Genomic DNA, 11,942 nt, shown 5'->3' with positions numbered 1-11,942 from the left:
TAAATACAGACCTCCCGCCACAGGGGGCGCAGGGCCTGGCAGAATCTCTGTGTAAATACAGACCTCCCGCCACAGGGGGCGCAGGGCCTGGCAGAATCTCTGTGTAAATACAGACCTCCCGCCACAGGGGGCGCAGGGCCTGGCAGAATCTCTGTGTAAATACAGACCTCCTGCCACAGGGGGCGCAGGGCCTGGCAGAATCTCTGTGTAAATACAGACCTCCCGCCACAGGGGGCGCAGGGCCTGGCAGAATCTCTGTGTAAATACAGACATCCCGCCACAGGGGGCGCAGGGCCTGGCAGAATCTCTGTGTAAATACAGACCTCCCGCCACAGGGGGCGCAGGGCCTGGCAGACTATCTGTGTAAATACAGACATCCCGCCACAGGGGGCGCAGGGCCTGGCAGACTCTCTGTGTAAATACAGACCTCCCGCCACAGGGGGCGCAGGGCCTGGCAGACTCTCTGTGTAAATACAGACCTCCCGCCACAGGGGGCGCAGGGCCTGGCAGACTCTCTGTGTAAATACAGACCTCCCGCCACAGGGGGCGCAGGGCCTGGCAGACTCTCTGTGTAAATACAGACCTCCCGCCACAGGGGGCGCAGGGCCTGGCAGACTCTCTGTGTAAATACAGACCTCCCGCCACAGGGGGCGCAGGGCCTGGCAGACTCTCTGTGTAAATACAGACCTCCCGCCACAGGGGGCGCAGGGCCTGGCAGAATCTCTGTGTAAATACAGACCTCCCGCCACAGGGGGCGCAGGGCCTGGCAGAATCTCTGTGTAAATACAGACCTCCCGCCACAGGGGGCGCAGGGCCTGGCAGAATCTCTGTGTAAATACAGACCTCCCGCCACAGGGGGCGCAGGGCCTGGCAGAATCTCTGTGTAAATACAGACCTCCCGCCACAGGGGGCGCAGGGCCTGGCAGAATCTCTGTGTAAATACAGACATCCCGCCACAGGGGGCGCAGGGCCTGGCAGAATCTCTGTGTAAATACAGACCTCCCGCCACAGGGGGCGCAGGGCCTGGCAGACTATCTGTGTAAATACAGACATCCCGCCACAGGGGGCGCAGGGCCTGGCAGAATCTCTGTGTAAATACAGACCTCCCGCCACAGGGGGCGCAGGGCCTGGCAGACTCACTGTGTAAATAGACCTCCCGCTACAGGGGGCGCAGGGCCTGGCAGACTCTCTGTGTAAATACAGACCTCCCGCCACAGGTGGCGCAGGGCCTGGCAGACTCTCTGTGTAAATACTGACCTCCCGCCACAGGGGGCGCAGCGCCTGGCAGACTCAGTGTGTAAATACAGACCTCCCTCCACAGGGGGCGCAGGGCCTGGCAGACTCACTGTGTAAATACAGACCTCCCGCCACAGGGGGCGCAGCGCCTGGCAGACTCAGTGTGTAAAAATACAGACCTCCCTCCACAGGGGGCGCAGGGCCTGGCATACTCTCTGTGTAAATACAGACCTCCCGCTACAGGGCGCGCAGCGCCTGGCAGACTCACTGTGTAAATACAGACCTCCCGCCACAGGGGGCGCAGGGCCTGGCAGACTCACTGTGTAAATAGACCTCCAGCCACAGGGGGCGCAGGGACTGGCAGACTCACTGCATAAATACAGACCTCCCGCCACAGGGGGCGGAGGGCCTGGCATACTCACTGTGTAAATACAGACCTCTCGCCACAGGGGGCGCAGCGCCTGGCATACTCACTGTGTAAATACAGACCTCCCGCCACAGGGGGCGCAGCGCCTGGCAGACTCAGTGTAAATACAGACCTCCCTCCACAGGGGGCGCAGCGCCTGGCAGACTCAGTGTGTAAATACAGACCTCCCGTCACAGGGGGCGCAGCGCCTGGCAGACTCACGGTGTAAATAAAGACCTCCCGCCACTGGGGGCGGTGTGACCGGCAGACTCACTTTGTAAATACAGACCTCCCGTGACAGGGGGCGGAGCGCCTGGCAGACTCAATGTGTAAATATAGACCTCCCGCCACGGAGGGCAGTGTTACTGGCAGACTCACTGTGTAAATACAGACCTCCCGCCACAGGCGGCAGTGTCGCTGGCAGACTCACTGTGTAAATACAGACCTCCACCTACAGGGGGCGCTGCACCTGGCAGACTCACTGTGTAAATACAGACCTCCCGACATAGGGGGCGGTGACACCGGCAGACTCACTGTGTAAATACAGACCTTCCGCCACAGGGGGCGGTGTGACCGGCAGACTCACTGTGTAAATACAGACCTCCCGCCACAGGGGGCGGTGTGACCGGCAGACTCACTGTGTAAACACATAAACTTCCAATGAAGTTGTAATGTATAATATATAACTGTAGAGTCCTCCCCCCACAGGATGACTCCCCCCCCCCGCTACCTCGCTGTTCCCTGACACAACCTGAATGTGATGTACTGGTGAGGCTCTCCTGAGGAGTGAGGCTTCCCTCTTCCCCAGCTGCTTCCTTCTGCAGTGGGAGAGAGACCGGTAACTTCCCAGCCTCCAACACCTGACTGAGACCCTGCGCAGAATGCTGCCACACTCCACAAACAACACCTGACTCAGCTGGCACTCTCGACTAACTCACTCACATCTTTTTCATTCATTCACAGGATCTGGGTGTCGCTGGCTGGGCCCAGCATTTATTGCCCATCCCTAACTGCCCCTTGAGAAGGTGGTGGGTGAGCTGCCTTCTTGACCCGCTGCAGTCCATGTGATGTAGGTACACCCACAGCCCTGTTAGGGAGGGAGTTCCAGGATTTTGTCCATGTGGTGTCGGTACACCGACAGCGCTGTTAGGGAGGGAGTTCCAGGATTTTGTCCGTGTGGTGTAGGTACACCCACAGTGCTGTTAGGGAGGGAGTTCCAGGATTTTGTCCGTGTGGTGTAGGTACACCCACAGCGCTGTTAGGGAGGGAGTTCCAGGATTTTGGCGCAGCGACAGTGAAGGAATGGCGATATATTTCCAAGTCCGGATGGGGTGAGGGTTGGAGGGGAACGTCCAGCCGCTGGTGTTCCCATGTGTTTGCGGATAGAATAAAAGCAAAATACCGCAGATGCTGCAGAGCTGAAATAAAAACGGGCCCGGCAGCATCTGTGAAACAGAGTTAACGTGTCAAATCTCATTGAGAACTCAGTTTGGAACCTGCTGCTGACAGAATCCAGCTGCCACCCAGACATATTGTCAATGGACGAGTGATACAGAGGTTCAGGTTCAAACCCTCACCACGGCAGCTGGGGGCATTGAGAGTCAATTAAAAAATCTGGAATTAAAATTCTGTTGGTAAGCATGAAACCAGTGTCGATTGTTGCAAAAACCGATCTGGGTCATTAATCCCCTTTAGGGAGGGAAATCGTCCCCCTTACCCGGTCTGGCCGACATGTGACTCCAGACCCACAACAACGAGGCCGAATCTTAGCTGCCCTCTGAAATGTCTGAGCAAGTCCCTCAGATATCAGGAAGCGGAATCGCTAGAATCCGCTCTCGAGGACATTTACACATCTTCAATTTAACTCTGCACTCAGTGTCAATGCAAAGGCCCCGAAAGACCTCCCCCCGGAGTTATCCTAATCACTTATCCGAAGCCTCAGTGACCCATTCACATAATGTTCCTCAGAGGGTCGTCCCACTGTCTCAAGAAACACCATGACCAGGAGGAAGGGTTTATTCACTCTCCTCTCTCAGTTCCTCAACTCTCCGATGTTTCAAATGTTTCACAAGCATCTGTCCCCAAATCCGGCATCACGTTACACTCCCTCAGTAATGACCCTCTGACAGTGCGGCACTCCCTCAGTACTGACCATCTGACAGTGCGGCACTCCCTCAGTACTGACCCTCTGACAGTGCAGCACTCCCTCAGTACTGACCCTCTGACAGTGCAGCACTCCCTCAGTACTGACCCTCTGACAGTGCGGCACTCCCTCAGTACTGACCCTCTGACAGTGCAGCACACCCTCAGTACTGACCCTCTGACAGTGCGGCACTCCCTCAGTACTGACCCTCTGACAGTGCGGCACTCCCTCAGTACTGACCCTCTAACACTGCAGCACTCCCTCAGTACTGACCCTCTGACAGTGAGGCACTCCATCAGTACTGACCCTCTGACAGTGCAGCACTCCCTCAGCACTGACCCTCTGACAGTGCAGCACTCCCACAGTACTGACACTCTGACAGTGCAGCATTCCCTCAGCACTGACCCTCTGACAGTGCAGCACTCCCTCAGTACTGAACCTCTGAGAGTGCAGCACTCCCTCAGTACTGACCCTCTGTCAGTCCAGCACTCCCTTAGTACTGTCCCTCTGACAGTGCCACACTCCCTCAGTACTGACACTCTGACAGTGAAGCACTCCCTCTGTACTGACCCTCTGACAGTGCGGCACTCTCTCAGTACTGATCCTCCGACAGTGCAGCACACCCTCAGTACTGACCCTCTGACAGTGCAGCACTCCTTCAATACTGACCCTCTGACAGTGCAGCAATCCCTCAGTACTGACCCTCTGACAGTGCGGCACTCCCTCAGTACTGACCCTCTGACAGTGCAGCACTCCCTCTGCGCTGACCCTAAGAAGTACAGCTCTCCCTCAATACTGACCCTCCGACAGTGCAGCACTCCCTCAGTACTGACCATCCGACAGTGAGGCACTCCCTCAGTTCTGACCCTATGACATTGCGGCACTCCCTCAGTACTGACCCTCTGACATTGCGGCACTCCCTCAGTACTGACCCTCTGACAGTGCGGCACTCCCTCAGTACTGACCCTCTGACAGTGCAGCACTCCCTCAGTACTGTCCCTCTGACAGAGCGGCACTCCCTCAGTACTGACCCTCTGACAGTGCGGCACTCCCTCAGTACTGACCCTCTGACAGTGCAGCACTCCCTCAGTACTGACCTCTGACAGTGCGGCACTCCCTCAGTACTGACCCTCTGACAGTGCGGCACTCCCTCAGTACAGACCTTCTGGCAGTGCAGCACTCCCTCAGTACTGACCCTCCGACAGTGCAGCACTCCCTCAGTACTAACCCTCTGACATTGCTGCACTCCCTCAGTACTGTCCCTCTGACAGTGCAGCACTCCCTCAGTACTGACCCTCAGACAGTGCGGCACTCCCTCAGTACTGACTCTCTGACAGTGCAGCACTCCCTCAGCGCTGACCATCTGGCAGTGCAGCACTCCCTCAGTACTGACCCTCTGACAGTACAGCACTCCCTCAGTACTGACACTCTGACTGTGCAGCACTCCCTCAGTACTGACCCTCTGTCAATGCAGCACTACCTCAGTCCTGACCCTCTGACAGTGCAGAGATCTCTCAGTACTGACCGTTCTTACAGTGCCGCACTGCCTCAGTACAGTCCCTCTGACAGTGCAGCACTCACTCAGTACTGACCCTCTGACAGAGCAGCACTCCCTCAGTACTGACCCTTCGACAGAGCAGCACTCCCTCAGTACTGACCCTCCAACATTGCAGCACTCCCACAGCACAGACCCTCTGACAGTGCAGCACTCCCTCAGTACTGACCCTCCGACAGAGCAGCACTCCCTCAGTACTGACCCTCTGACAGTGCAGCACTCCCTCAGTACTGTCCCTCTGACAGTGCGGCACTCCCTCAGTACTGACCCTCTGACAGTTCAGCAAACCCTGAGTACTGACCCTCTGACAGTGCAGCACTCCCTCAGTGCTGACCATCTGACAGTGCGACAGTCCCTCAGTACTCATCCTCTGACAGTGCGGCACTCCCTCAGTACTGATCCTCTGACAGTGCAGCACTCCCTCAGTACTGAACCTCTGACAGTGCGGCACTCCCTCAGTACTGATCCTCTGACAGTGCAGCACTCCCTCAGTACTGACCCTCAGACTGTGCGGCACTCCCTCAGTACTGACCTCTGACAGTGCGGCACTCCCTCAGTACTGACCTCTGACAGTGCGGCACTCCCTCAGTACTGACCCTCTGACAGTGCGGCACTCCATCAGTACTGACCTTCTGACAGTGCAGCACTCCCTCAGTACTGACCCCCGGACAGTGCAGCACTCCCTCAGTACTAACCCTCTGACATTGCCGCACTCCCTCAGTACTGACCCTCTGACAGTGCGGCACTCCCTCAGTACTATCCCTCTGACAGTGCAGCACTCCCTCAGTACTGACCCTCAGACAGTGCGGCACTCCCTTAGTACTGACTCTCTGACAGTGCAGCACTCCCTCAGTACTGTCCCTCTGACAGAGCGGCACTCCCTCAGCGCTGACCATCTGGCAGTGCAGCACTCCCTCAGTACTGACCCTCTGTCAATGCAGCACTCCCTCAATACTGACCCTCTGGCAGTGCAGCACTCCCTCAGTACTGACCATCTGACACTGCGGCACTCCCTCAGTACTGAGCTCTGACAGTGCAGCACTCCCTCAGTACTGTCCCTCTGACAGTGCAGCACTCCCTCAGTACTGACTCTCTGACAGTTCGGCAATCCCTCAGTACTGACCATCTGACAGTGCGGCACTCCCTCAGTACTGACCTCTGACAGTGCGGCACTCACTCAGTACTGACCGTCTACAGTGCGGCAATCCCTCAGTACTGACCCTCTGACAGTGCAGCACTCCCTCAGTACTGACCCTCCGACAGTGCAGCACTCCCTCAGTACTAACCCTCCGACAGTGCAGCACTCCCTCAGTACTGACCGTTCTTACAGTGCCGCACTCCCTCAGTACTGTCCCTCTGACAGTGCCGCACTCCCTCAGTACTGACCCTCTGACAGTGCGGCACTCCCTTAGTACTGACCCTCTGACAGTGCAGCACTCCCTCAGCACTGACCATCTGACAGTGCGGCACTCCCTCAGTACTGACCCTCTGACAGTGCGGCACTCCCTCAGTACTGACCCTCTGACAGTTCAGCAAACCCTGAGTACTGACCCTCTGACAGTGCAGCACTCCCTCAGTGCTGACCATCTGACAGTGCGACAGTCCCTCAGTACTCATCCTCTGACAGTGCGGCACTCCCTCAGTACTGATCCTCTGACAGTGCAGCACTCCCTCAGTACTGAACCTCTGACAGTGCGGCACTCCCTCAGTACTGATCCTCTGACAGTGCAGCACTCCCTCAGTACTGACCCTCTGACAGTGCAGCAGTCCCTCAATGCTGACGCTCTGACAGTGCAGCAATCCCTCAGTACTGACCCTCTGACAGTGCGGCACTCCCTCAGGACTGACCCTCTGACAGTGCAGCTCTCCCTCAATACTGACCCTCAGACTGTGCGGCACTCCCTCAGTACTGACCTCTGACAGTGCGGCACTCCCTCAGTACTGACCTCTGACAGTGCGGCACTCCCTCAGTACTGACCCTCTGACAGTGCGGCACTCCATCAGTACTGACCTTCTGACAGTGCAGCACTCCCTCAGTACTGACCCCCGGACAGTGCAGCACTCCCTCAGTACTAACCCTCTGACATTGCCGCACTCCCTCAGTACTGACCCTCTGACAGTGCGGCACTCCCTCAGTACTATCCCTCTGACAGTGCAGCACTCCCTCAGTACTGACCCTCAGACAGTGCGGCACTCCCTTAGTACTGACTCTCTGACAGTGCAGCACTCCCTCAGTACTGTCCCTCTGACAGAGCGGCACTCCCTCAGCGCTGACCATCTGGCAGTGCAGCACTCCCTCAGTACTGACCCTCTGTCAATGCAGCACTCCCTCAATACTGACCCTCTGGCAGTGCAGCACTCCCTCAGTACTGACCATCTGACACTGCGGCACTCCCTCAGTACTGAGCTCTGACAGTGCAGCACTCCCTCAGTACTGTCCCTCTGACAGTGCAGCACTCCCTCAGTACTGACTCTCTGACAGTTCGGCAATCCCTCAGTACTGACCATCTGACAGTGCGGCACTCCCTCAGTACTGACCGTCTACAGTGCGGCAATCCCTCAGTACTGACCCTCTGACAGTGCAGCACTCCCTCAGTACTGACCCTCCGACAGTGCAGCACTCCCTCAGTACTAACCCTCCGACAGTGCAGCACTCCCTCAGTACTGACCGTTCTTACAGTGCCGCACTCCCTCAGTACTGTCCCTCTGACAGTGCCGCACTCCCTCAGTACTGACCCTCTGACAGTGCGGCACTCCCTTAGTACTGACCCTCTGACAGTGCAGCACTCCCTCAGCACTGACCATCTGACAGTGCGGCACTCCCTCAGTACTGACCCTCTGACAGTGCAGCACTCCCTCAGTACTGACCATCTGACAGTGCAGCACTCCCTCAGTACTAACCATCTGACAGTGCAGCACTCCCTCAGTACTGAGCTCTGACAGTGTAGTATTCGCACAGTACTGACCCTCAGACAGTGCGGCAGTCCCTCACTACTGGCTTTCTGACAGTGCTGCACTCCCACAGTACTGACCCTCTGACAGTTCGGCAATCCCTCAGTACTGACCCTCCGACAGTGCAGCTCTCCCTCAGTAGACCCTCTGACAGTGCAGCACTCCCTCAGTACTGACCATCTGACAGTGCAGCACTCCTTCAGTACTGACCCTCTGACAGTGCGGCACTCCCTCAGTACTGTGCTCTGACACTGCGGCACTCCCTCAGTACTGACCCTCCGACAGTGCAGCACTCCCTCAGTACTGACCCTCTGACAGTGCAGTACTCCCTCAGTGCTGACCCTCTGACAGTGCAGCACACCCTCAGTAAGACCCTCTGACAGTGCAGCACTCCCTCCGTACAGACCCTCCGACAGTAAGGCACTCCCACGGTACTGATCCTCCGACATTGCCGCAATCCATCAGTACTGACCGTACTTACAGTGCGGCACTCCCTCAGTACTGTCCCTCTGACAGTGCAGCACTCCCTCAGTACTGACCCTGAGATGGCCGCACACCCTCAGTACTGACTCTCTAACAGTGCAGCACTCTCTCAGTACTGACCCTCTGACAGTGCAGCACCCCCTAAGTACGGAGCTTCTGACAGTGCAGCACTCTCTCAGTAAAGACCCTCTGACAGTGCAGCACTCCCTCAGTACTGACCCTCTGACAGTTCAGCTCTCCCACAGTACTGACCCTCTGACAGTGCAGCACTCCCTCAGTACTGACCCTCTGACAGTGCAGCAGTCCCTCAATGCTGACGCTCTGACAGTGCAGCAATCCCTCAGTACTGACCCTCTGACAGTGCGGCACTCCCTCAGGACTGACCCTCTGACAATGCAGCTCTCCCTCAGTAATGACGCTCTGACAGTGCGGCTCTCCCTCAGTACTGACCCTCTGAAAGTGCGGCACTCCCTCAGTACTGACCCTCAGACAGTGCAGGACTCCCTCAGTACTGACACTCTGACAGTGCAGCTCGCCCTCAGTACTGACACTTTGACAGTGCGGCACTCCCTCAGTACTGACCCTCTGACAGTGCGGCACTCCCTCAGTACTGACCCTCTGACAGTGCAGCACTCCCTCAGTACTGACCTCTGACAGTGCGGCACTCCCTCAGTACTGACCTCTGACAGTGCGGCACTCCCTCAGTACTGACCCTCTGACAGTGCGGCACTCCATCAGTACTGACCTTCTGACAGTGCAGCTCTCCCTCAGTACTGACCCTCCGACAGTGCAGCACTCCCTCAGTAATAACCCTCTGACATTGCCGCACTCCCTCAGTACTGACCCTCTGACAGTGCGGCACTCCCTCAGTACTATCCCTCTGACAGTGCAGCACTCCCTCAGTACTGACCCTCAGACAGTGCGGCACTCCCTTAGTACAGACTCTCTGACAGTGCGGCACTCCCTCAGTACTGTCCCTCTGACAGTGCGGCACTCCCTCAGCGCTGACCATCTGACAGTGCAGCACTCCCTCAGTACTGACCCTCTGTCAATGCAGCACTCCCTCAATACTGACCCTCTGGCAGTGCAGCAGTCCCTCAGTACTGACCATCTGACACTGTGGCACTCCCTCAGTACTGAGCTCTGACAGTGCAGCACTCCCTCAGTACTGTCCCTCTGACAGTGCAGCACTCCCTCAGTACTGACTCTCTGACAGTTCGGCAATCCCTCAGTACTGACCCTCTGACAGTGCGGCACTCCCTCAGTACTGACTTCTGACAGTGCGGCACTCACTCAGTACTGAACGTCTACAGTGCGGCACTCCCTCAGTACTGACCATCTGACAGTGCAGCACTCCCTCAGTACTGACCCTCTGTCAATGCAGCACTCCCTCAATACTGACCCTCTGGCAGTGCAGCAGTCCCTCAGTACTGACCATCTGACACTGTGGCACTCCCTCAGTACTGAGCTCTGACAGTGCAGCACTCCCTCAGTACTGTCCCTCTGACAGTGCAGCACTCCCTCAGTACTGACTCTCTGACAGTTCGGCAATCCCTCAGTACTGACCCTCTGACAGTGCGGCACTCCCTCAGTACTGACCTCTGACAGTGCGGCACTCACTCAGTACTGAACGTCTACAGTGCGGCACTCCCTCAGTACTGACCCTCTGACAGTGCAGCACTCCCTCAGTACTGACCCTCCGACAGTGCAGCACTCCCTCAGTACTAACCCTCTGACAGTGCAGCACTCCCTCAGTACTGACCGTTCTTACAGTGCCGCACTCCCTCAGTACTGTCCCTCTGACAGTGCCGCACTCCCTCAATACTGTCCCTCTGACAGTGCGGCACTCCCTCAGTACTGTCCCTCTGACAGTGCAGCACTCCCTCAGTACTGACCCTCTGACAGTGCAGCACTCCCTCAGTACTGACCCTCTGACAGTGCAGCACTCCCTCAATACTGACCCTCTGACAGTGCAGGACTCCCTCAGTACTGACCATTTGACAGTGCTGCGCTCCCTCAGTACTGACACTTTGACAGTGCGGCAGTCCCTCAGTACTGACCCTCTGACAGTGCGGCACTCCCTCAGTTCTGACCCTCTGACAGTGCAGCTCTCCCTCAGTACTGACCTCTGACAGTGCAGCACTCCCTCAGTACTGACCCTCTGACAGTGCAGCACTCCCTCAGTACTGACCAGCTGACAGTGCAGCACTCCCTCAGTACTGAGCTCTGACAGTGCAGTACTCACACAGTACTGACCCTCAGACAGTGCGGCAGTCCCTCAATACTGGCTTTCTGACAGTGCTGCACTCCCTCAGTACTGACCCTCTGACAGTTCGGCAATCCCTCAGTACTGACCCTCCGACAGTGCAGCTCTCCCTCAGTAGACCCTCCGACAGTGCAGCACTCCTTCAGTACTGACCCTCTGACAATGCGGCACTCCCTCAGTACTGTGCTCTGACACTGCGGCACTCCCTCAGTACTGACCATCTGACAGTGCAGCACTCCTTCAGTACTGACCCTCTGACAGTGCGGCACTCCCTCAGTACTGTGCTCTGACACTGCAGCACTCCCTCAGTGCTGACCCTCTGACAGTGCAGCACACCCACAGTACTGACCCTCTGACAGTGCAGCACTCCCTCCGTACAGACCCTCCGACAGTAAGGCACTCCCACGGTACTGATCCTCCGACATTGCCGCAATCCATCAGTACTGACCGTACTTACAGTGCGGCACTCCCTCAGTACTGTCCCTCTGACAATGCAGCACTCCCTCAGTACTGACCCTGAGATGGCCGCACACCCTGAGTACTGACTCTCTGACAGTGCAGCACTCTCTCAGTACTGACCCTCTGACAGTACAGCACTCCCACAGTACTGACCCTCTGACAGTGCGGCACTCCCTCAGTACTGACCCTCTGACAGTACAGCACTCCCTCAGTACTGACCCTCTGACAGTGCAGCACACCCGCAGTACTGACCCTCTGACAGTGCAGCACTCCCTCAGTACTGACCCTCTGACAGTGCAGCACTACCTCAGTACTGACCCTCTGACAGTGCAGCACTCCCTCAGTACTGACCCTCTGACAGTGCGGCAATCCCTCAGTACTGACGCTCTGACAGTGCAGCACTCCCTCAGTACTGACCCTCTGACAGTGCAGCACTCCCTCA

The sequence above is a fragment of the Carcharodon carcharias genome, chromosome 19, assembly GCF_017639515.1.
Source record: "Carcharodon carcharias isolate sCarCar2 chromosome 19, sCarCar2.pri, whole genome shotgun sequence".
In the NCBI taxonomy this organism is placed as follows: Eukaryota; Metazoa; Chordata; class Chondrichthyes; order Lamniformes; family Lamnidae; genus Carcharodon; species Carcharodon carcharias.
This window is presented reverse-complemented; position numbering follows the sequence as displayed.